General features: G+C 42.0%; 1 long non-coding RNA gene across 1 annotated transcript in view; it reads left to right on the top strand.

Annotated features, from left to right (window-relative positions):
- LOC148516577 (uncharacterized) overlaps window positions 1–24,666 on the top strand; it is a 313,398-nt gene that overhangs the window by 12,304 nt on the left and 276,428 nt on the right. Inside the window, exon 2 of the long non-coding RNA XR_015879405.1 lies at window positions 18,918–19,186. This is a non-coding gene — a long non-coding RNA (uncharacterized LOC148516577). The remainder of the gene's footprint in view (window positions 1–18,917; window positions 19,187–24,666) is intronic.

Here is a 24,666-nt window from a genome sequence, read left to right as displayed (position 1 = left end):
TCAGTCACCATCAACAGCACGCCCCCTTTGGTGCGAGACCCCGAGCGACGTATTCCTCGTCGCTCGCTGGGTCTCGCGCATGCGAACGACGGAGCTCCCTCCGTCGTGCGCATGCGCATTCGCCCAACATCGACCTGCTTGCGAGCGTCCATTGCTCGCGAGCGGGTCTGAATGACCCCCTCTGTTACTAGGCATACATTACTAATTCCCCTCTGATTATTTATTTATGTATTTTATAATACACAATTCAAAATTAAATGTGACTTTTTGCAACTAATTTAATTTTAATGCTTTATTTTTATTGTTAAAGCCATGGATGATAATTTGTAGGATTATTTCTAATTTTTAGTGTGTTCACCTGTAGACTATTGCTGCGGACTGTAACCAAGCTGCAACGTTCATCTTAATGTAAAATATACTCTGGCATTTATATATTACTCACTGTAAATGTGATGACTTGTTTCAGACATGGGGCATAGGAGATATAGTTATAAAATCTGCTGTAATGCACATGTAGCCAGGCTGATTGAGGCATCTTTGTTGTACAGGCAGCTGTTCCTGATAGAGGCTAAATTCCAGTTTTTATATTCAAACAAAATATTCTTGAAATAATAATTTTCCACTATTGTAGTAATCCATCTTGTAATTCCTGGAGGGGAAGCAAATGTATCATATTCAGGTCAATATGGTGCAGAATAAAATATTTACTGTCATGCAATGTAAAATTCTACACTCGTGCCCCACACAACTGACCTGTCTTTGTTACTGTTAATTAATAATTATGTTTCTGTTGTACAAATGTAAGGAAGCATAAAAAAAAACACACTATGTAAACTTGCAAAATGTACTTGGTCAGTTGCTTTCACTGACCAATAGAGGGCAGTAGAGAACTGAAAACAGTTCCTGTTCCTTATGCTATGAATGTAAAATGGGAATGGGGCTGTTCAAAATGATGATACAATGTGTCAGTAGCAATATGGATAGTATACTTTGCCAGCCTCAGATATATAAGCATTTAATAGAGTAACAACACTTTCTGGTATTTTAATGTTCTCAACATAACTGGAAAATCAATTTTGGCCATATATTTTAATAATTGTGCTTGGGATATTTATAACGGAAAATAAAAGATACTAATTTTCAGTGGGCAGAATAACTAACTTTCCTCAAGAACTCTGCATTCATCTATTTAAACATGGCAAATAAATATGGCTGCTGCGAAGCTACGCGCTTTTATGATCTAATTCCTCCAGGGACTGACTACATGATGGTTCGGCAAAGAGACAACGTATACATATTTACTACCAGCGATGCGATAGATGGTCATATTTAGGAGGCGCACAGAAGCCTGCTGTCCGCCAACCACAAATATCTTATTTAGGTGTGCCATAGACACTAATGACACCCTTGTCAGTTTTGCACCAGGTCGATAAAAGCTGATTGGTGGCCATAGCTTAGTGGAAGTTTGCATCTATTGTAATATTAATAAATACTTTTGCTGTGTCTTTACTTTGCTCTTATTGAAATGTATTAATTGCTTAGAATATTATTAGCTTATATCTTACAGTATGTAACAGTTGTTTAGATTATGGCACAATATTATATGAGATATGTAATGCATTTTAATAATACTGTTTAAAATTGAGTTATTGCAGCCTATGATTTATGATGATTTATCTTCATTAGCTAATAATGGGGGAGGGGGACATCCTTCTCACGACACGAGTTTGGTTATCGTAGATTTCCCAGTCTGAACTCTGTCGAGAGATTAAAATAGTGGCGTTGTGGTTTGTATTTATCATTCTTGTCCTGAGCTGTTTTCTATAAGTACGGTGTTAAAAATTCCTCTTTTGTTTCATTTCGTGACTGAGTTGGGAAAATATTGTTAAGAATACATGAGGGAAAAATGTCAACGAGCGGTTTAATTCCAAGAATCCGTAGACTTCCAACAAACGAGAAGAGAGGAGGAAGAAGATGGCAGTAAGATGCTCAGGCTGATTAGCGCTGGCTACATATTTCAAGGCTGGAAACTATTTTTTTTTGTTGTTGCTGCCTTATTCAATATGCCGGGTATAGTCAGACCACAAATTATTACGTCTCACTTGTCATGTGCTATTGTTTGGGTTGCTTCCATCTAGTTTTGTTATTTTGTCTTCTTTCTTGTTAACCTTGTGTTACATTTTATTTTTAAATAGTTTATATCATAGGTATTGTATATTGTCACCAGCCATAAATACAATATATCAGAGACACATCACAAGACAATGAATTGCCAATATTTGGTTAAAGTAAGCCTTGCTCACACATGTGCTGAGATAATGGGCATGACTGCAGGGAAAGTCAGGTTCTCTTTAGATGCATTTCAGAGATGTGTTTTCTATGCGTTCTGCTTTTACTCCTACAATCTATTGTACTAGTAGGGTGCGTTCGTTATCACGCAAGAAAGGGATGTAGTGAGATTACCGGCGGATGGGATGCCGGCTGTTGGAATCCCGACAGTGGAAGTCAGACCCGGGGCTAAAGACAGGCGTCGAAATCCCGACGCCTATCTTTAGCCCCACGCCGAATTCCCGACAGTCGGCATTCCGAATGAAGGTAAGCGGTGACAGGTTAGGTGATAGCTGCGGGGGGGTGGGGGGCGGTGGGGGGTGTAGGTTTAGGCACCCCTGGGGGGACTTAGGGCTACGCACCCCCCCCTCCTGGTTAGGGTTAAGCTACAGGGAGGGGTGATTAGGGTTAGGTTTAGGGTGCTGGAAGGGGGGTTAGGATTATGCATTACCCGGGGGAGGTTAGGGTTAGGCACTAGAGGGGAGGTTAGGGTTAGGCACCACTAAGGGAGGGAGAGGGATAGGATACTTACCACTCCTGTCGGGATCTTCAGTTATCTGGATGCCGCTGTTGGTATTTGAACTGGTGGCTATTGAGCCGCCGATACGTCATACCGATTCCCGCAAGAAATAGGGCAGCATAAACATAGACCGCAGTGGTGTGAACGGCGCAAACAGATTTTCTTAGACCTGTATCTGTGCAAACCACACAAACTGCAGATAGATGGGAACGAGCCCTCATTTAAAAAAAAAATATTTGTTTTCAGAAAGATGTACAAATAAATGTGAGGCTTTGTGTATAATGTGTATATGAAACATAAATTAATTTCATGTATGTTCACAAATTTTGTTTGAAAAACAAAATTATTGAAAATATTGTATAAAATTACTTTCAGGCTGTGTGTATAAGGTGTATATGAATCATAAATGCATTCTGTGTTTAGATTTGGGCCCTATTCCTAAGACATTTCAATATGGTATACAAACATTCCAAAATACGGAATATTCCGATAATCAAAATACCCCTGGTCCCAAGCTTTTCGGATATGGGAGACTCAACCTGTACATGCATTACAGGCTTATGTACCACTGAGTTGCCTGTTGCTTTGGATTGTGTGTGTAAAGACTGTATGATATTTTCTATCGGTATGTTACCATTGTATGGAAGTGTTACAATTCCTGTTTATTTTTTTGGAGGCTCCTCTATCCAGTTAGGCAACGATTGGCGGCTGTGTTATCACTTGCTAGCTGACATAGCAGAGCATGGATCTGGGAGTCTCGCTGAGCCTGAATTGGACAAACTAAGCAGAAGATATCATTCGGTGCATCAGTGATGTGCATTCAGGAGAGAGGAAAACATTTTATTGATGCAGAATGGATTATTTAGAACTGACCTTCAAAAATCAAGGAAACACAGACAGGACAATTGTCACTTTTCTTTACCGCGTAACATTATTCTGTACATCCGAGGAACCTGGCAGCACTGACTACAAGATGGTCTTTCCTTTTTAAAACTTGCCACAGTGGTTCTCAACCTGGGGTGCTAATACTCCCGGGGGTATTCGCTGTGACGTTCAGGGTCACTTGAAAAATATTCTGTAATGTTGGGCTGGAACATCTAGGAGATAATTATACCTATAGGGAAAGCAGCATCCTAGGATTCCCCTATCCACATGCATCACATTAAGGCCCTGATTCAGAGCCGGACGCAATTAGCGCTCGCTCGTCCAGAAAATAGGGGTGGCTATTCAAATGAACCGTTCGCTCTTTGCGGTCTGTTCACGCCTCTAGGTCTGAACGAGCGAACAAAACTTGCGGTCGTTTTTTGGGAAACTACGCCCCCATGTCCGCTATTTATTAGATTAATAATAATCAGTTATTACGAGAGTACATCGACCAGGGTATGAACTGCTCGCTATTCTTGTGGTTGGTTTTTGCTACCACAATTTTGCGAGCAGTTCTGGCTATAAAATAACCCAGTGACGTGATCAATGACGCTGCTGTATTAATTATGCACACCCTTAAAACGCCCGTTTTGACCTTTAAGCACGTCTGCGATCGGATCTCCACTCCCCGTTTTCAAGCACCTTCCCCTGTTACCACCCACATACGCCTCTTTCTGTCACTCAAATTATCAGGCATTCGCTATTTTGCGAGCACATGAATTTCGACCGCACTGACTGGTTCGCGCATGCGTATAACGATCCGTACGCATGCGCAGTTGGGCAAACATCGCTCGGAGCGAACGAGCGGCCGCTTACGAGCGGCTCTGAATCAGGCCCTAAGACCCTAATAACAAAAGGAAAGCGTATCCCTGTAATGTGTTTACTGTGAATTTTACAATTTTCACAATATTTTCTTTTCTTTTGTACTTTTAGTCTAAGCATTTTATCCAATAGCAATTATATTCTATACATTATATTATATTGTTTTGCGAATGCTGTGGGTACGAATAATGCAAATGGGCTGCCAGGGGGGAACCCAGGTGGGAAATGATTAGGAACAATGACTTACAGTAAACAGATGATTCTTCTGCAGATAGGAGGAAAGTGCTTATGTACAATAAGTGTACGTCCGATTACAATTGTAGAAAATATCATTTTATATCCTGCTCTCTGTAAAACTTTCCCTCTTCCTATATGTTGCTATGTGTTCCTATTTTGGGGTTGTGTTTCTTTTCTCTCGCTGTCGTACAGGGCCCTGGGACGTGTTGGCTCCTTATAAGAAAAGGATAATAAGCTAGGTATTGTATTTAACATAATTTATTCCAGAGACGTCAGGCGACCTCAGGTCACCAGTGAGATAATCATCTAGTGTGAGTTTTTTTTCTTTTAATTCCTTAATCCAAAATAAAAATTTGGTTAAGTATGTCTTAGATGAAACAGGCGCACACTGCTATCTATCCAGTGACCTGGAGACAGTCGGCTTCCCTGACGTCCTCCCAGAATGCACTGCTTTCCTATAGAAGCCTAGCGCACAAATTTTGTGGCCTCCGCCAGCCCTGTACAGTGGCGTAGGAAAACACCAGCACCAGTGACATTAAATCTTTATGTCCCTCTAAAAGCAGAGCAGCATGCATATGTAGGTGCGCGTGTATTTAAGATAACATGCAATCAGTGGAAAGTCTCGTCACATCTGTACATACTGTATACATGTACATCTGCAATCCAAACACATTTCCGTAAATACACATTCTGTTATGTATCAGCAAGTGTTTACTAAAGGGGCGAGTGACAATGCTGCAGATTCTGCTGGTCATGATAGGGTTAATGGATCACGTTAACCCCATGTGTGCCTTATTGTATAGCTGCTTGACAATGCTGCTGTTCACTTCCCCCTGTTTGAATAATATCTACCACTTCAAACATTACAAGTATGATCATATTACATAGGGAGCTGATGATAATCTTCTCTTTTCCCTGTAGTAATATTTAACACATGCTAACTTTTAATTGAGCAGCTGAAAAATCAGAATGCAAATATAGTTTTAACCCCAGTGCCGCCAATGGAGAGGACGGAGTTAATGATCAGTGATGTCATCCTTATGGATTTGCTTGAGTCTATTAACACTTCTGCTGCCGGTGATATACCTGTAACTTTGTAGACCTACTGTATGCATGGCTACTTACTGTAAAACAGCAGCTTCAGAGCATTCACTTCGTAAGACATAATTGTTGATATTGGGCAAAAATCTCCCCATTCAGTCATGTAAAACATATGAAACTACTTTGCTGACTGAATAAAGTTTCGTAAATGTTGTCTTGTTTTATATTTCATGCAAGTTATATGGAAATAAAAAAAAAACAAATTGCAAAAACTATTTCCCGAGGCTTTAAGCCTTGGTAGTGAGGTAAGTTTGTACTCTCAGTAACTAACGTACCCCCTTCACACCCTGCAGACAAAGTGATCCATGGATAATTATCTTCTGTTCTTGTACCCAGTCACCTGTTTTCTGTGTCAGACCAATGAATGTGTGGCAAACACAGATTTCTTTGAAACATCAATAAAAAAAAATCTAGATTTCGGTCTTTGCATTATGAGAACTTTCCTCCGGTGTGAAAATATTTGCTGGTTTCCGGCTGCAGGATTTCAGACAGTACTCCCAGAGAAACCAGTGCATAATCCCTGCCTGTATTTGTACAGACAGAAGTGCAGTGGGATAAAACCCAGTTGCAGCAGCGTTCTAGTCACTTGTGCTTTTATACGTGCACTACAATAATGGCTAAAATCGCAATAATAGATAGAAACGTAATGTAGGCACCTTTTAGTCATGCTGTGTAACACACTTCCTATTGTACTGGTGGTGTGTGTTATACTGTATCCTTTACATGTTAGAATGTGAGAGTGCGAACAGCCACCTCTGACTCTTATATGCCCTATTTATAAAGCACCACTATCCATTTATTAAGCTGAGAAAAATGCAATATGGCAGGCAGCGTTCACGTGAAATTAATAATCTTATATTCATAAAGAATATATATACAGTATGTATATCTATCTATCTCTATTTATGTGTGTATGTTACAATAATTTATTATTTGCAGCCACAGCAATCTCATATCAATAAACAAAGTGTAATATTTACTGTACGCCAGGAAATAAACACAACATCAGAAATGAATGTGCCTTAATGAATGTCTATCTACACCATGTTATAACATTGAAATGTATATCATAATATATCATATGATATTAGAAATGATGTTATGTCTGCCTCAGGGATTCTTCTTCTGTACTGGTCTAACCTTTGCTTCCTGTGTCTGTATTCCGTGCGGTCACCACTGGTTATGGTACTATCTGCACACGGAGCTGACTATCTGGTCAGTCAGGCAAGATCTCGCTCAGCGATTCTGAAGCTACGGTTTCAGGGGTGCTGGGAGACTGTGGGTGCTCTGCTAGGGGATAAGTCGCACATACCTTCCCTCCTTGAGGAGTTTTTATTGTGATTTTTGTCATTATCTCGAAGTGTAATGTTTCAATAATTAAATTACAGCTTTTATTTTTTGATGTGAGTTGAGATATTTGTTATTATTTTGCTTTCCTCAGTTTAGGACATTCATGAAAGGGTTTTTTTCCCCATAGTCACGATGAAACAAATCTTCAATGGTTCAACTTTCTGCAACAGTTTTTCTTTGCATCCTTTATAATTTGTTCCCATAGAGTACTGAGGGTATTCTGCTTTCAAAATTTATTCGTAAGAAATCTCTTTGGTTTAACTTTTTTTTTTCTTTTTATTATTCTATTAGATGCAAAAGCATAATTGGGGAAGTTGTAGGATTCATTTTTAGGTCATTGTGGATGCAATTGGCAAGTTAAAAAACTTGCCAGTTGGGTTTGTGATTCCTTTAAAAACTGGTTAACAAGCCCTGTTCTAGATCCTGTCATGATATATTTCTTATATATATTATGCTGAATGTGGCGAATTTTAAAGAAGTTGACTGTGACATATAATGTTGGCCTTTTAAGGTTTTTATGTCTGTGTACCTCATGTGTACTGGCATATGATATACGAGGTATGTCTATTAAATAACGAGACTGATTAAATAACTCGTCCTTATTTATTGGTATTACAAATTTAATGTTTCTCCTCTTCAATATACTCCCCATTTGCACTAATACTAATACGCTGTAGTCTTGTTTTCCACTGGTGGAAGGCATGGAGCAAATCAATTTATTTTAGTTGTTTCAACATATCTGACGTTTTCTTCTTTACAGCATCAACTGATTCAGAATGTGTCCCTTTAAACACTGATTTAAGTTTTGGGAAAAGATAAAAGTCACAAGGTGCTAAATCAGGCGAATATGGAGGATGTTCAAGTGTAATGTGATTGTCGGTCAAAAACTGCGTCACGGAAAGTGCTGTGTCAGCGGGCGCATTGTCCTGGTGAAGAATGAAACCAGTTTTCCACAGTTGCGACCTTTTCTTTCTGACTCTCTCTCAGCTTTTACAAAACTTCCTTATAATAATGCCGGTTATCTGTTGTGCCTCCTGGAACCCATTCTTGCAAAATTACACCCTTGATATCGAAAAAATGTTAAAAAAAATTTCAAATTGACACGTTGTTCAACTTTTAAACTTAGCATTTTTTTCGGCACTCTACAGAAAACACAACCAAATTAAATGGTGACTCACAATCAAATGAACGTCGTTAGGTGCGTACACACTGGGCAATTAAAGTTTACGACTTAACGATATCGTTATCGTTCAGTCGTCCACTTTATCGTCCATTTTTAACATCAAAACGATGAACAATAACGACGACGCGCGTTCACGCGGGTCGTACGTCATTATTGTTCATCGAGTAAACATGCAGGCCAACCTGACGATGTCAGGTTGCTGCATGTTGGGGAATGGGAGAGAGAGCCCGGCGCTGAACGATATCGTTAATGATATCGTTCAGTGGGTGTGCTCAATTTCATGAACGACATTGAGCACAGCCTGCCAGGGACACACTAGACGATATCGCTCAGGGAGCATATAGTCTAGTGTGTACGCTCCAATAGAGTGTTGCTGCTTGTCATGCAGGTTCAGACAAGTTCAAGGTTACTACGTATACAGTTAGAACCAGTTCTGACTGCTTTGTTTACTAGGTGGAATCACAGTCTCGTTATTTTATAGACATACCTCGTACATCGCGAATTATCACACACTCTAAATTAAAATACCTAATTTTAAGCAGTATATAAATGTTAATTTATAATCTTACTCCCAACTAATAACAACATTTCTGCTTATTGCAGAGTATGGATAGTGCCATTTTTTTTTTTCCCCCAACTATCGTAAATCCATTCCGATGTGGAGGGTCACGCTGTGTCCTATTATCTGCTAAACTAATTAAGCTGGAGTCATTTGCCAAACAAAGCAACAAGGGTGATTGACTCTGAATTAGCTAGCATAGAGCGTTCATTTGCATTGCCGCTACCCAGAATGCCTAGCAAGTGGGAGCGTTTTCTGCCTATGTGATAGCGGACTGAGTGAGGTGTGTATCTAGCATGTCCTTAATCATGATGAGCCCATTAATGAGAGTGAAAATACATAAAGAAACATACTTTTCTTATCACGTTTGTAGTTTGATAAGGTGTTTATCAGGGACATGGATTAAAGCGAAGCCTGTACTAAAATATATTGACTGCATCACAGCAGAAGCTGAACCTCCTCTGTTCAGAGTGCTGCGGAGTAGACTAATTCCTTTCTGCTGCAGTCATGACATGAGGGCTTGTTACCTTGTTGTGCTTATCTATACCTCGCTTATCTCCAGGGCATTGATTCCTACTTAATGGAGCCAGCGATATACAAATGAAACAGCCAGATGTGCCATGCTGTAATACCCCTGCCACAAATCAGTACCTTCCCTTGTAAATACACCAGGCTGGTCTGTACAAAGAGGCAGGGTGCCGAATTGGGGAGATACTTTGGGAAAACTTATTGGATATTTGCAGAAGGGAATCTGCGTCCATTGTTTTAACCACTCAACTCCCCAGGGCAGGGTCACTTAGTGCCTTCTTCTGCACATATCGCTGCAAATCAATGACCATTGGAAAATAGTGCCCATCGCCCAGATGTTGTGCATTAATTCTGAAGTGTGTGAAGTTCATGAAAGTGCGGGGAAAAACATTCTGACGTGGAATATAAACAGGACATGTAGGAGGCTGTTAGTGGCCATCAGCAAAATATAGGAGGCAGTTATATGGTGTCACAGGACTGACTTATACAACTTGTACTAATGAAGGAAGAATGATAGACAGCAAGTGTATATCAGCAGATAAGTGTTTAGCATATTTTTGGGTACATTTAAATGTCCCGTTTGTGGTTTTGAAGTGTTTACATACAAGTTAGCAAAATATTGGGGAAAAAACTTGTAACTCCCTTAGGGCTCTATTTCTTAACTTTTTTTTACTAAAATGTGAAAAAAGGTGTTTTCACACCATTTTCACATTATTTTAGGATCGCCTATATGTACTAAAGGGCAATTGGAGTAGAAATTGTAAAATTCTACTCCAAGCCCTAATTATCACATATTTTTAATAATTGGATCGCATTTCCCATGATTGTAACGGGAAATGCGATCTGCCTGAAATTTACTAAAAATATATTGTGAAAAATACAAGGGGAATCCCTGTGATAATAATGCCACCTGGAGGTGACGTTATCCAGACCACAAGCTGATCATTGCTAAAAAAAACCCCCTCAACTTACCTGAGTCCAGGGCCGGTGATCGGTGCTCCGGCGATGTCCTCCATGGCTTCGGTCAGCTGGTCTCCCATCCTTCACTCTGACCCGGTCAGTGCAGGATGGGAGACCAGCTGACCGGACCCACGGGGGATATCGCCAGAGCACTGATCACTAGAGGTAAGTGAAACTAAGGGGGGGAGGGGCGCAATCACATGGGTAGGGGTGTCCGGTCAGCGCATGCGCTGCAGCTTTTCACTGTATTTTTTCCGAAAAAAACATAAGGCTGCGGAGGGGATTCACAGGGACAGAGCTTTATCGCAAGCTCTGTCCTTGCAAGGGATTTTTAATAATTCCATGTGATATTGCCTGAATTCGCAATACAAATTCAGTCATTAATATCACACTACAATCTGCATTTTAATACGGATTGTAGTAAATAGAGCCCTTAGTGTTCCCGCTAGAGTGCAGCCAGGGCAGGGCGCTGTAGGTGCCAACATCGCTCCTGGAAGGTTGCGTGGCTAACCGGGGAGGGGCGTGTCCTTGTGACTAGGAGGTGCTGGGCTTCCTCCAAGATTTCCCTTCACGGTGAATAGATGAACACCGCATCTATTCACCCAGCAGAGATCAGTTATCGCAACTTTTCCCACCCACAGGACACTGAAACCCATGGATGGGGAAGGCACAGTGCAGGCTGTTTTAGCGAGGCGCCTGCTAAAACTGCCTGGTGGGACCACTATCCCATCTACAAGTTCAAAAGCCAGTTACCCATAAGCACAACACCTCAACATACATGTGCCACATGATTAAACCCAGTTTTCAGCTTTTTATGAAACAAAAAAATTACATGTCTTTTTTTTTTGGTCATACTTTACTATTTAAACACCTCTAAGTACATTATTATTCATTGGGAGGGGTGTGCTGGAGGTGCTGCACTATATCATGACATTTTTACATTAAGGACTTTTTATTAGTTATCACTTACTCTGGAGGTACAACTTAAAAGACGTAATTTCTTCCATGGAACCCCTCATTAACTTATATTTGAGTAATAATGTGGTAAAAAGTTGTGCAACCTAGCTTGTGGTTGATTACATGTGCCTCCTAGTGTTGAGTTACAAAAATCTGATATCTGCTTGTCCCCTGAATTTTGTGGGTATTTTCCCAAATACCAAAGAGGCAAGGAATTCTGGGATGTTCCCACTTGTCCTTCTGACCTGTGAGTTTAGATTTCTTTGGACATACTGACCCATGGCCGGGCCTAAGGCCGGTCTGACCTGATCCCACCCGGCTCCTGCTCACGTCATCTCCCTTTTCTGACACAGGCTCTGGCATTCCTGTGGCCCAGACACCGCACGGGCCTTACCTGAGATAATGCTGTGTAATTACACCCTTTAACACAGTTTAAACGACCGGCTCTTTGTTTTTACTTGAAAGAAATGACAGCCAGTCTCTCCCATTCACACCGAACAAAAATGCCCAGGGAATGTCATTTGCTGACCATTTATTTCTCATTAATTCTGTTTCATGATGTCCCCAGACCCTAATGGCTCCCTGGGTGCAGGCTGCAAGTTCTCCCAATTATTTCTTGCTGCCAAATTTAAGATACAAACATTGATTAGTCCAAGAGACAAATGCACAAAACACTTTCAGCAAGTAAAGTAATCTTATTTTCTAGTCTTTAATCACAAACGTGTCGCTTTTCTTAACTTCACTCTGATTTATATTATAGTTGGTAACACTTTAAAATACTTCCCAGGGATCCTTTGCTGCTGTACTGGGCTAAGCGTGTCACGTGCCGTGTGGTCTCGGCAGACCTTGATGCACTCTACCTCACTGACCTTTGTTTTTGCCTGGTTTTGCATGTAACTAGTTTTACAGGTTACTGACGCAGAGTGGCATGTGCACCTGCGTACGGAGCATATCATGCGTGTTTCCGCACCATGCATGGTCTGGAACCCATACCTATGCAAGTATCGGGATTGCAGAGCTGTGCGTATTTCAAGCGCATCTGTACTTGTGGCTGAAGGGGGCTGTAACGGGGCTTTTACATAGGCAAAGATCAGAGAGGGTGTGTTGATGGTACTGCGATGCTATCAGTGGCGTAAGTTCATCCCAGATGCCAGGAGGCAAGTTATCGTTTAGTGCCCCCCTATCCCCCATATTTACAGCCCTAAGTGGGGTGAATATATTGTGGGTGATGGAGGAGGTGCCCCTTCAGTGCTGGTGCCCGGCGGCAGGCGCCTTCATTGTCTTCCATAATTCTGCCCCTGTATGCAATCATAAGTATATCTGTTTCCAGGTGTATAATTTGCACCAAGCATCAGCTAATGCACCTACACCTTGATGATGATGGCAAGTATCCATACTGACCGTACAGAGAGTGACGGTGGCACCGCAAAGATGCATTCAGCTTGGGAATCCATGCATGCAATGCAGGGGCAACACAGGACGATGCATGGGTTCATGCATCAGGGCCATATATGTAATGGAAGCATTTTAAAGAAGAGTTTATTACCTGATACACTTTCCTTCATTGTGTACAGAACTGGTGTAAGAGACTTTATAGGTTGTAAACGTGCTTTTCTTTTTTTATTGCTATCTCCACTCTACTTAAGATAAATATGCTTAAGTTGAAGTTGTGTAGACAGCAGTGATTTAGCTGCTTTTACTTGTTAGATACACTGTAGCATTCACAGGCAATATGGAGTCACTTGTGAACTGTCTAAGGCAGGGGTCAGGGAACTTTTTTACCTTTTACCCCAATATATATTTAGCTACGCCAACGTTACCCCCTTGATTTGAAAGGAAGGAAATCATATTGTAGTGCCCTCACATATTGCCCCTGTAGTAGTGCCCCCATATAATGCCCCTGTAGTATATGCCCCCATATAATGCCCGTGTAGTGCCGCTTGTACCACTCACCTTAATAGTGCGCATGGAGAGAGGCGGAAGCTGGAGTTCAGAAGAGAACTCCAGCCTCCGGGTAACGCAGCGCTGCAGGGAAAGAGCCGGGCGCCTGCTGGTAATAACATCTCAGCGGGCAAACGGCTTAGAGCCTCCCTGTGGCACAGCCGGGGGTAATGGACGGACAGCCGGGCATGCATAGAATGATTCATATGCTTGCCCGGTTGTCCGTCCATTACCCCCAGGAATTTCATTTTTACCCAATGTGGGGTAATTTACCCCTGTTCCCCGACCACTGGTCTAAGGGTGCGATTCAATTGTTTTATCGCATCTAATCTCCCGTCTAGTCACAGGCTTTCTGCGGGTGATATTCAATTGTTTTTGGGCGCCCATGCTTTTTTGCTCATGTAATGCCCATATAGACCGGGTTTATCTGCTTAAAACGCAATTTGGGCCCAAAAACCAGGACTTTTTATACATTTCTACTCGCCACTTCAGGAGGGTGCGAGCAGAAATTTGTCCACCCGCGGCTTTTGCACCCGAATGGAGCAACAATTGCTTTGTTCAGTCATGCGTCTATTAGTAACAGCCGCTGGCGTAAACAATTAAATCACCCCCCTAAACGTCAGTCTGCGAGATGGCGCTTCCTTATGTGACGATTGTAAATGCAGTTTTGTGCTGCCCAAAAATGACCACATTGCCCAACATTAATAAGGTCACAGCTGATTGGATCAGTATGATGCTGACCATTAAAAGTCCTGACTTTGTCATATTTATTTATTTATTGGGGTGTTTATATAGCGCAGACATAGGGCCGGATTAATTACGGATCGCTATTGCCATTACGCACGCAGTCCCACTGCGAAAATATGCTAATGATTGCTGTCGCGGCCTAACATAAGGACTCCCACTTTACCTTACACACGTCCGTCATACCTTGCAAGTCTGCGAAACCATCGGTAACCTCGAGTACCATCGGAGCCTCATGCACACTTACACAAGGTCTGACTTTACTCAAAAATTGCTAAACTCATCGCACACCCCTGTAACGGCGTTCAAACGCAGTGGCACACGTGCGTTTCGCCGACCACCCCCAAACGCTCACTTCATGTCAATCACCCTGCGATAAGTTTTGCGAGGACACGTGCACTGTGATTCATACGAATGCGCAGTACGCAACAATCGGCCGATTGTGTGCGTAATCGGCGTTATGATCCGTGATGGATCGGGCCCATAGTCTGCAGCGCTTTACAGAGGATGTTTCAGCAATTCACAACAGTCACTCTGTATTCACACTGACACATATACACAATGGGGTTATTTTTTGTTACAAGCCAATCAACCTACCAGTATGTTTCCAGAGCATCCGGAGGTAACCCACACAAACATGGAGAAAACATACAAGCTCCACACAGTGCCTTGGTCAGGAATTCACTACGCTAACCGTACTGTTATTTCAATTGCACTAACCGGCCCCACTGTGACAGCAGTGGTCTGATCTGAGATGCTGAGCGACCTGATCTTGTCTGGATCTCCCCCTGGTTGAAGACCTTGCCTTCATTTACAGACTTTCACAACATGTGGCTCTTTAGCTGTTGTGGCTCTTTAGCTGTTGTGGTTCTACACATCCCAATCATGCAGGCTGGCAGAGCATGTTGTGAACTGTAGCTCTATCCATAAGAGATGTGATAATGGGTTGCTGAAGCCTGATCTGCAAGGAAAGGAGTTTTTTTAGTTCCCTTATTGAAGTTGTTGTCCGAGTAATGTGTATAAATATTCCTCTTAAACATAGCAACAGCCAAACACTCATTTCAGCACCAGAAACACCTCAGTATTCCTGTGTATAGCAAAGTACAGGTCCGCTCCCTGTAGTTACTTAGGAACTTTTTTGTCAAGCACATCCATATTCGGGGAAGGCCCAAAGATATAAAACTTCTAATGGGCATGTAAGGAAGCAGGAAGTAGCTACGGTAACAAGTCAGCGAAATGTCACCAGGGTGTCACCCACCTTTCAGAAACTCATCTTCTTTCATATTCCTTCACAGATGGCTCACAGAGAACACATCAGGGGCACCGGTATGGGTAGGTACGGGGGGGGGGGGGGGAAGACGCTGTTTACTTGGTTTCCGGCTTTTTGGAGGGTCCTGGCTGAGGCCTTGGTCGGTTACTGTGGAGGACTTTGCGCCCCCCATCAGTACCCGGGCCCTTGTCAGCTCTCGACAGCCCTGCATGTCTTCATACCTACAGCCTCCTATCTATTGTATACAACAGAAGGAATTATAAGACCTGCGCATAGGAAATTCACATTAAACAGAAGTGTCTCATAAATATAATTAATGTAATAAACAGAAAAAAGAAAAGTTACCAAATAACATAACATCTAAAATAAAATTATATAGACATCTCAGGAAGGTATTAAAAAAATAAAAATAAATAAAAAAGTTAAAAATACAACCAATCTGCTAAACCAGGGATATCCCCTGAAAAAATGTTCAAGTGCTCATGAGTAAAAAAATGAGCAGGGTGTCATGGCCCCATCAGCGGAATTGATATAAATATTTTCCATTGTATCTGGACTGAAGTATAAATGGATTAAAACTGTGAGTATGAGTGAGAAAGTCTCTCTATTAGCAGCAAATGGCAATAGGTGTACAGTTCCTCCGTAAAGATCTAAGGTTCCAATGTTAACAGACAGACTTGTTAAAACAAGTAATTAGAGACTCACAGTTTTCATCCCCTCCGTCTGTCTCTGGAGTCCCGCTCACGGAATTGAGCAATCCAGCGCTTGTTGTAGCGGGGCTTGAGAGCCCGGAGTCCCGCTCACGGAATTGAGCAATCCAGCTCTTGTTGTAGCGGGGAGGGAGAGCCCGTTGATGTAAGCACAGATGTGTAGCAAGTCCTTCCTAGCGTCCTCGGAGACTGTGCTGGGCAATACGTCCACCGGCGGCTTTAGTGCAGTTAGCGGGATCGGGCAAGAGATGAAAGGATGATTCCGTCCTCCAGTATGGCTGAGGCCTAGCTCAGCTTCTGAGGGGGACTTTGCACCCCCCCATCAGTACCCGGGCCCTTCTCAGCTCTCGACAGCCCTGCTTCATACCTAAAGCCTCCTATCTATTGTATGCCTCAGAAATAGCCCAAAACGCTGTGAATGTCCAAGCCGAACATCAGAGATAAAAGGGTACAACTCCTTTCCTGCTGACTCATCTGAGAATTTGTTTTAGGGACATATTGAAAAAACACTGAAGAAATCTCTAAACTCTGTCATACACGCAGCCTTATAATTATGTGATCTCCTGTCATGTTTATAGAGTATAGTCTGTACAATGGACATGAGACTTGCAATACCTTGGTAGTATTGTATATGTAAAAGACCTGGTCGTAAATTGGGCAGACGTTGAATAAGCTGTAATAAAGAGTAGCGTATTTACGCTCATGTGCAAGATGCATGCAGGCCAGGGTCAGTAGCACATGTGCCCTGTTTACGCCAGACATGACATGTACACTGGTACATCCATGGTTTTTACTGTTTACAAAGCATCAATGAAACTGCTAAAACCTCTCTAATGCTGGGTACACACTGGCCGATATATTGGCCGATCAATTGATCGGCCAATATATCGTGCCCCCGTCGGCCAGTGTGTACAGACAATATGTCTGAACAACGTCGTTCACAGACATATCGCATTGGCTGTGCTGCACAACCGGTGGACAGATATGTCTGCAGACATATCTGTCAATCGGCAAGTGTTTACGGGCGATCAGGCAATCGGCCATACACAGGGGCGCCGAGAGGGGAGGGGAGCGGGTACAAATTACCTGGGTCCGGCACCGCTCCCCATCCCTCTTAGGTCACGACAGCCCAGCACACGCTGCTGTGTGCTGGGCTGCACTGGGAGACTGTCCGAGGCTGCTAAAGCAGCAGCCGTAGCAGTCTCCTATGCCAAAGAGGGAAAGCTGGCCGTGCGCCGGGCTGAGGGACACACAGCGCCCCCCTCCCCAGCGCACAGCGCCGCAAATTATCTTTTTTTCTCTCGAAGGGTGGGTGGCCGCGCCTTCCGCCATTAGGCCACGCCCCCAGTCCGGCCCGACGCGCTGCAGCATGCAGATGATGGTTGTTCAGTGGGGGTCATTTAGACCCGCTCATGAGCGGGTCGATGTTCCCCCACTGCGCATGCGCACGACGGAGGGAGCACCGTCGTGCGCATACGCGAGACCCGGCGAACGACTGGCTCTCCATCGCTCCGGGTCTCGCACCAAAGGGGGCGTGCTGTCGATGTTGATTGACAGCATGCCCCCTTTGGTGGGCGTGCCTGCCAGACGGAGGCGTTCTCATGGGAACGCCTACCGTCTCAAGCCGGCCCCACTGACATCACTAGTGGGAGTGATTTTGGCTCTGATAGAGCTAAAATCACTCCAGGGCTTGCGGCAGCGAGACCCTACCATGATGACCCTACCCATCATCATGGACGCTTGCTATAGCTGTGGGTGGTAACCCACAGCTATGCGAGCATCCATGAGGACGCTCCAAAAAAAAGGTAGGAGGGCCCTAATTCATAGCGAGCACTCTGGTCAGAGCGTTCAGCTCTGAATCAGGCCCAGTGTGTGTGAACGACCATCATCTGCAGATATATCGCTATAATGTGTAACCACCTTAACAGCAAAAACAACTCTCTGTTGTTTATATGAGGAAAGGAAGGGTAAAGTTATATTAGGCAGTACTCTGCTGGGACGTTTATACCGTACCACCTTGTAGATTCCTATCTCAGCCGCAGTGCTCTTCCCAAAGCGAAATGTGGACTTCCACCTAACATGTTATGATGGGTCAATTAATGATGTTTACGATCTTTTGTTCTGTGTGTGTAGCGTAGTATCCATGGGAAACCCTCTGGATTTCATTGGAATAAGTGTACCCCCAAAACTTTTTCTTTTTCTTGGAGTCACTGAGAATTTAAAACATCAAGCACCAATAGCTTCCCAAGGTGGGTGTTTTATTGATGCCAGCAGAATACATTGTCATGTGGACGTGCTTTGGGGCTGTCTATAGTAATAACAATATTGGTATTGTGCAGAGAATTACTCTTGACTGTATATATAAGAACATTTATTAGGGAAGTCAGTTGTTTTCTGCACAGTGATACTGCTGCTTCGTTCGGGTGCTAATGGCGCGTTTGAAAACATTTCTGGTCACACCCTATTGAGGTGGTGAGCAGAAAAGTGATAGTATTTTGCGCCTAACTAACGAGGACTTTAGACAAGTTTAGCCGTTTTACGCTGCTAAACCCAGCCTATTTGGGCGTGACAAGTGCGTTAATTAATGGATGCCCAGAACAATTGCATTTCTCCATCGGGCGTCCATTAATTATAGCGACACAGAAAACAACTGAATTCACCCCCTTACAGAGGTAGCGTTAATAAGAACCCTATTTATGAATATGGTATTTAGATGAGAGAGATAAACATATCAAACATCTTCCGGATGCCTTTATTAACATTGTTGATCTTTCTGATTTCAGATTATTTTCGGACATGAGGGATATTTTGGAAAGCACATGCTGTAATATCTGACACCCCGGTGGGTCATGGGTCATAATTGTGACATGACAGCACCAGGGTCATGGATCTTATACCAACCAAGACACTATCTGCATGGAATTTGTATGTTCTCCCGAGTTTGCATTGGTTCTTCTGGGTTCTCTGGATTCCTCACACAGTCCAAACTAATCCTGATAAGCTCCACAGGGGAGAGGCCTGTAATGAATAACACAGGTCTGCGAAAATTAAGGTATTGAAAGCTTTTTTAATACTTTTATATTCTTAATTATTCTTCTGTGTACATCAAGAAATAGTATATTAAAAAAAAAATTACTACATCACATTTACCTATAAGGGGGTTACATACATTTTTAAGAAAAAACAAGCTGTGAAATACGAAGAAGTGTAGATGAAATACTGTGTTTTGTCTTAATTACATAATAAAATAACAATAAAATCAAACAATAATAGAAACAAAACCATAATTATTGAAAAAAATCATTAATATCTTGTTTTTTTTGTCTTCAGACTTCGTTTTGTCGATTTTATAAGCTTTTTCTATGTCGTATCTGTGTATCATCCAGCAGTAGTCAGCCATCATGCTGACGTCCCAACGACTCTGGTATCTTCTTTCTACATCTTTAACATCTTGGTGGAACCGTTCACCCTGTTCTTCACTGTAGTCTTCGAGATTATTCGGGAAATGCTCAATATGGGAATTCAAAAAATGTACCTTTAAACTCATATTGCAGCCTAGGTTTCTATAATTATTAAGCATTTCCCTGACAATTTCTTTGTAGTTTAGATCCTTGACATTGCCTAAAAATTTTGAAATCACTTGTACTGTATGAGTGGTGTGCACTGTGTGTGTATGTATGTGTGCGTGTACAGTATGTGTTGGTAGGCAGGGGTTAAAATGAGCCGGCACAGGGCAAAACTGTTGCATCTGTTGTATTTGATTCCACCTTCGCCAGCTCACTTTGTAGTTGTTGTGTGTCTGTTCCTATAGACAGTATGGGGGTTTAGGCCCTTTGTAAATTTCAGCTCCAGGACCATGTGGACCTTAATCTGGCACTGGGCGGGGGGGAAGTTTTATGACGAGAACTGAATTGCAACGTTCTATACAACCTACTGAATTCATTTGACAATGTTTTATAATAAATGTAGGCAGAATACATTTATTACTTTAAAGAATATGAAAAAAATTACTGATTCATAAATACATGTTTTGCAGAAAAACGTGATGTGATATGCAAAATCGGAGTCATTTCCGTGTTCAGAAGCCAAAAATCTATAAGTGTCACACAAATTAGTTTAAAAAGCTTTTTCATCACAGACCTGTGTTATTAACCATTCTCTGCAGACTTGCTGTGTGATATGATGGCACTATACACATGAAGGTTAATAGAATAATCATGAGCTCAGTACCCTTTTAGAATGATCCCATGTTCTGTGCCTTTGTTAGAATGATTCCGTGTTCTGTGCCTTTGCTAGAATGATTCCGTGTTCTGTGCCTTTGCTAGAATGATTCCGTGTTCTGTGCCTTTGCTAGAGTGATTCCGTGTTCTGTGCCTTTGCTAGAATGTTTCCGTGTTCTGTGCCTTTGCTAGAATGATTCCGTGTTATGTGCCTTTGCTAGAATGATTCCGTGTTCTGTGCCTTTGCTAAAATGATTCTGTGTTCTGTGCCTTTGCTAAAATGATTCCGTGTTCTGTGCCTTTGCTAAAATGATTCCGTGTTCTGTGCCTTTGCTAAAATGATTCCGTGTTCTGTGCCTTTGCTAAAATGATTCCGTGTTCTGTGCCTTTGCTAGAATGATTCCGTGTTCTGTGCCTTTGCTAGAATGATTCCGTGTTATGTGCCTTTGCTAGAATGATTCCGTGTTCTGTGCCTTTGCTAAAATGATTCCGTGTTCTGTGCCTTTGCTAGAATGATTCCGTGTTATGTGCCTTTGCTAGAATGATTCCGTGTTCTGTGCCTTTGCTAAAATGATTCTGTGTTCTGTGCCTTTGCTAAAATGATTCCGTGTTCTGTGCCTTTGCTAAAATGATTCCGTGTTCTGTGCCTTTGCTAAAATGATTCAGTGTTCTGTGCCTTTGCTAGAATGATTCCGTGTTCTGTGCCTTAGCTAGAATGATTCCGTGTTCTGTGCCTTTGCTAGAATGATCCCGTGTTCTGTGCCTTTGCTAGAATGATTCCGTGTTCTGTGCCTTTGCTAAAATGATTCCGTGTTCTGTGCCTTTGCTAGAATGATTCCGTGTTCTGTGCCTTTGCTAGAATGATTCCATGTTATGTGCCTTTGCTAGAATGATTCCGTGTTCTGTGCCTTTGCTAGAATGATTCCGTGTTCTGTGCCTTTGCTAGAATGAACCAGTGTTCTGTGCCTTTGCTAAAATGATTCTGTACCTTTGCTAGAATGATTCTGTACCTTTGCTAGAATGATTCTGTACCTTTGCTAGAATGATTCCGTGTTCTGTGCCTTTTCTAGAATGATCCAGTGTTCTGTGCCTTTTCTAAAATGGATCCTTGTTTGGTGCCTTTTAAATACATAGTTAACAGGGGCTCTTACGTTTCTTATTCTACCAAATGTGAAAATGAGAACTGAACATACAACTACTGATAATCCTTTGATATGGGCCGTTATTTCATTGTACTAATCCTTTTCTCATTGCCCTAAGGGGTAAATTTACTAAAGGTTGATTTTCTTTCCACAAATTCCGGCGTGCCGGGGCAGGCTTGCTGGGACCTGTATTTCCACTGTAAAAAACACTATTATCTTTTTTTTTTTTATCACAATCAACCCTGCACCTGCCACCACCAGGGGTACCATACCATAATGTAAAACCAGCTCCAAACTGGTCCGACCTGGGCTGAAAGATCCTTGGGAGGGGGAACCTCATTTTATTTTTAGGATCCTAACTTTCCAAGGATTTCCAGCCCTGGGCTGACCAGTTTGGCGCTGGTTTTTACGTTATGGCAGGGGAACCCCACGCTGTGTGTCTCCATACTATATCTGCTACAGTGTAAGCCCCCTGGCTGGTTCAGCCTGGTGCTGGTTAATGAAATATCAGGGGGAACCCACGCCAGGTTTTTCCCCCTGATTTTCTATGATGAGGACATGCTGAAAGATCCAGGGCAGATTTTATAAACTGTTTAACTCTTTCATTACTTTTAACCTTAAGAATTCTGTGCAGACTGCTTCTCCCAAACTCGTCTGCCACAGACAGGTGAATTGTTTGGTCAGGTTTGCTGTTGTATTTGCGGCGTTTTTTTTGGTCGTTTTTAAAACCGACCGTTAGTAAATCTAGTGATTCTATAGTCGTCTATGTAAAGGGGCATATCCATTAGCAGATAAAATGAACGATATATCGTTCAGTCGTTCATTATATCTGCTAATGGATAGGGCCTGAACGATGACAGATGTGCACTCCCGCCGCCAATAAATCGCATCTATCATCTCTCCAACATGTTGGTCAATTATTGCATATAGCTGTACGATATTATACAATATCGTGTAGTTTATATGCGGTAAACGCCGAACGACGAAAGATATTAGCAGCAGCTACAGAGCGCTGTAGAGAAAAAAATGCACTCCCTGAATGATGTCATGCGATATCGTTCGTCGTTTGCCAAAATCTGTCATGTACATGACAGATATCGTTCAGCACAGCCACCGGAATTTTCAAGGGATATCTTATGTCTTTCATCGCTCAGAAATACATCTGCTAATGGGTAGGCCCCTTAAAAGTATCGATGTTGGTCCGATATTTAAATTTAGTCAAATGACGGGTTTTTTCGGACAATTTTTCAGTCGGTTTTGCCTTTAGTAAATCTTGTTTTTGCAAAAGCCAGCTTAAAAAAAAAAAAATTGAGCAAAATCGCCATAATAGTAAATATATATCGCTAAAGGTGCATACACACGGTACGTACGATCTGTACCACCAACGACTTGAAAGATATCTGTTATAGAAATCGATCAGAGATCGTTCAAAGATCTTTCAAAGATATCTTTCAGTGAGTCATCCTGCCGCATCTCTGAACAGGCAAAGTTGACGATATTGTCCAGATTGGCCTGCAAGTACGGACGATCATGGATATCGTTATCGTTCATGCGGGAACGTGCATCGTTGGTCGTTCACTGAATGAGAAAATGACAGATATGAACGATATATCGTTGAATGATATCGTTATCGTTCATATCGTAACTTAAGTCTCTGCAACAAGAAAATAGCCACCGTTGTTTTTTTTTTTTTTTCATTTTGCCCAAAATACATAAAAACATTTGAAACCAATGATTCTCTTTTTGACGTCCGGTGACGCCGACCCCTTCATCGGAAAGTCTCCTGGCAACAAATGAGTTAAACCCGTCTCAACCCTTCCTATCCTTGGTAAAAGGAGCCGTTTACACAAGGCCTTTGTTGGGTGATCTAAACACCATCCAAATCCACTGTTCTAAAGATGCTAATTATTGTAATGTAGATTGTTAATCACTCACGCTGCCTAACACCCGGGCTCCCTCTCCGGTGACAGGCACCTGCCAGCGCCGCCTCCCTTCCCACTGTACAAATACAGCTGATCTGTCTGCGTTCCCCAGCTCACGTGCAGGACACATAAATCTGGAGCTGCCTCTCTCTGTCCCCACTCCCAGTGTGTGCTCACCCTGCAGCTGCAGGCTGCGCAGCCCATGAGAGGTGAGGGGTGACTGGCCGGCCCCTCTTGTTCATTTTGTGCTAACCCTGCTCTGCTCACCCAAGCTGACATTTCTCCTGAAATTCCCTTTTGTTCCCAGTGCAAATAGACACACTGTTTCCTTGCAAAGGCTAATGAGAAAGCAGCCATCTGAAATATTGTACTGTGCAGTCCCCAGGTTAAAACAAACATAAACACTTGCCTTGAATACTTTGCCCTGAGAGCCTTTTCTTATGAAGATAAGCTGGTTATCTCATTCATTCAGATTTTAATCTGACAGGTCCTTTGCTCGCTGCCAGCTGAATTTAGGATATGCATACCTCAATTTCGTATTCAAATCTCTGGTTAGCGAAAAACTCTTAAAAGCCAGCACAAAGCGCCCCTTTAATCCAAATTCATCTTTATTTTTAATTTGACACATAATTAAATTGAAAAAAAAAAAATGGCAACTTTAAAAGTTTAAAATATATTCTGAGATAAAAGTTTCGTTTTTCTTTACAGTTTTATTTTCCACTTAAATTTAACAGGGAGGGATTGGCGCTCAATGGTGGGTAATATGGGTGATGCCAAATGTTTACATCTCTGTATAAATAAAAACTTTTTTTTTGTTGTTGTTGAAGATTTCTTGTAGTAAGTTTTTATTTATGCACTGGTATACAAATATAGTGCAGATTCATGCTTTGTCTTGATTGATGTATAACTAGAAAAGAGTTTTAGAACACAATAGATTATACAGCTGGAAGGACCATTTACATTTTTGAAATGTTAAAACTAAAAGCATATATGTTGCTATGACTTTTATATAGTGATTGATGAACAGTAAGAGTAAAACATAATTAATCTTATTCAAGCAAGTATTTTGTAACACGCAGATCTACTAACGATGGGCAGACCTGGTTTGGACCCGCCCTCGCAAATTGTTAGTAATTGTAAAACATGAATGAGGATCTATGGAGTAATATGTTACAAGTCATTGATGACTTCTGACTACTAAAAGTCAATATAGATTAAAAATAATTAAAAAAAAATTGTGAAAAAGAT

This window comes from Taudactylus pleione, unplaced genomic scaffold, assembly GCF_031769625.1.
Source record: "Taudactylus pleione unplaced genomic scaffold, aTauple2 ptg000247l, whole genome shotgun sequence".
Taxonomy (NCBI): domain Eukaryota; kingdom Metazoa; phylum Chordata; class Amphibia; order Anura; family Myobatrachidae; genus Taudactylus; species Taudactylus pleione.
The sequence above is the reverse complement of the archived record's forward strand: the minus strand, read 5'-3'. Positions and strand labels throughout refer to the sequence as shown.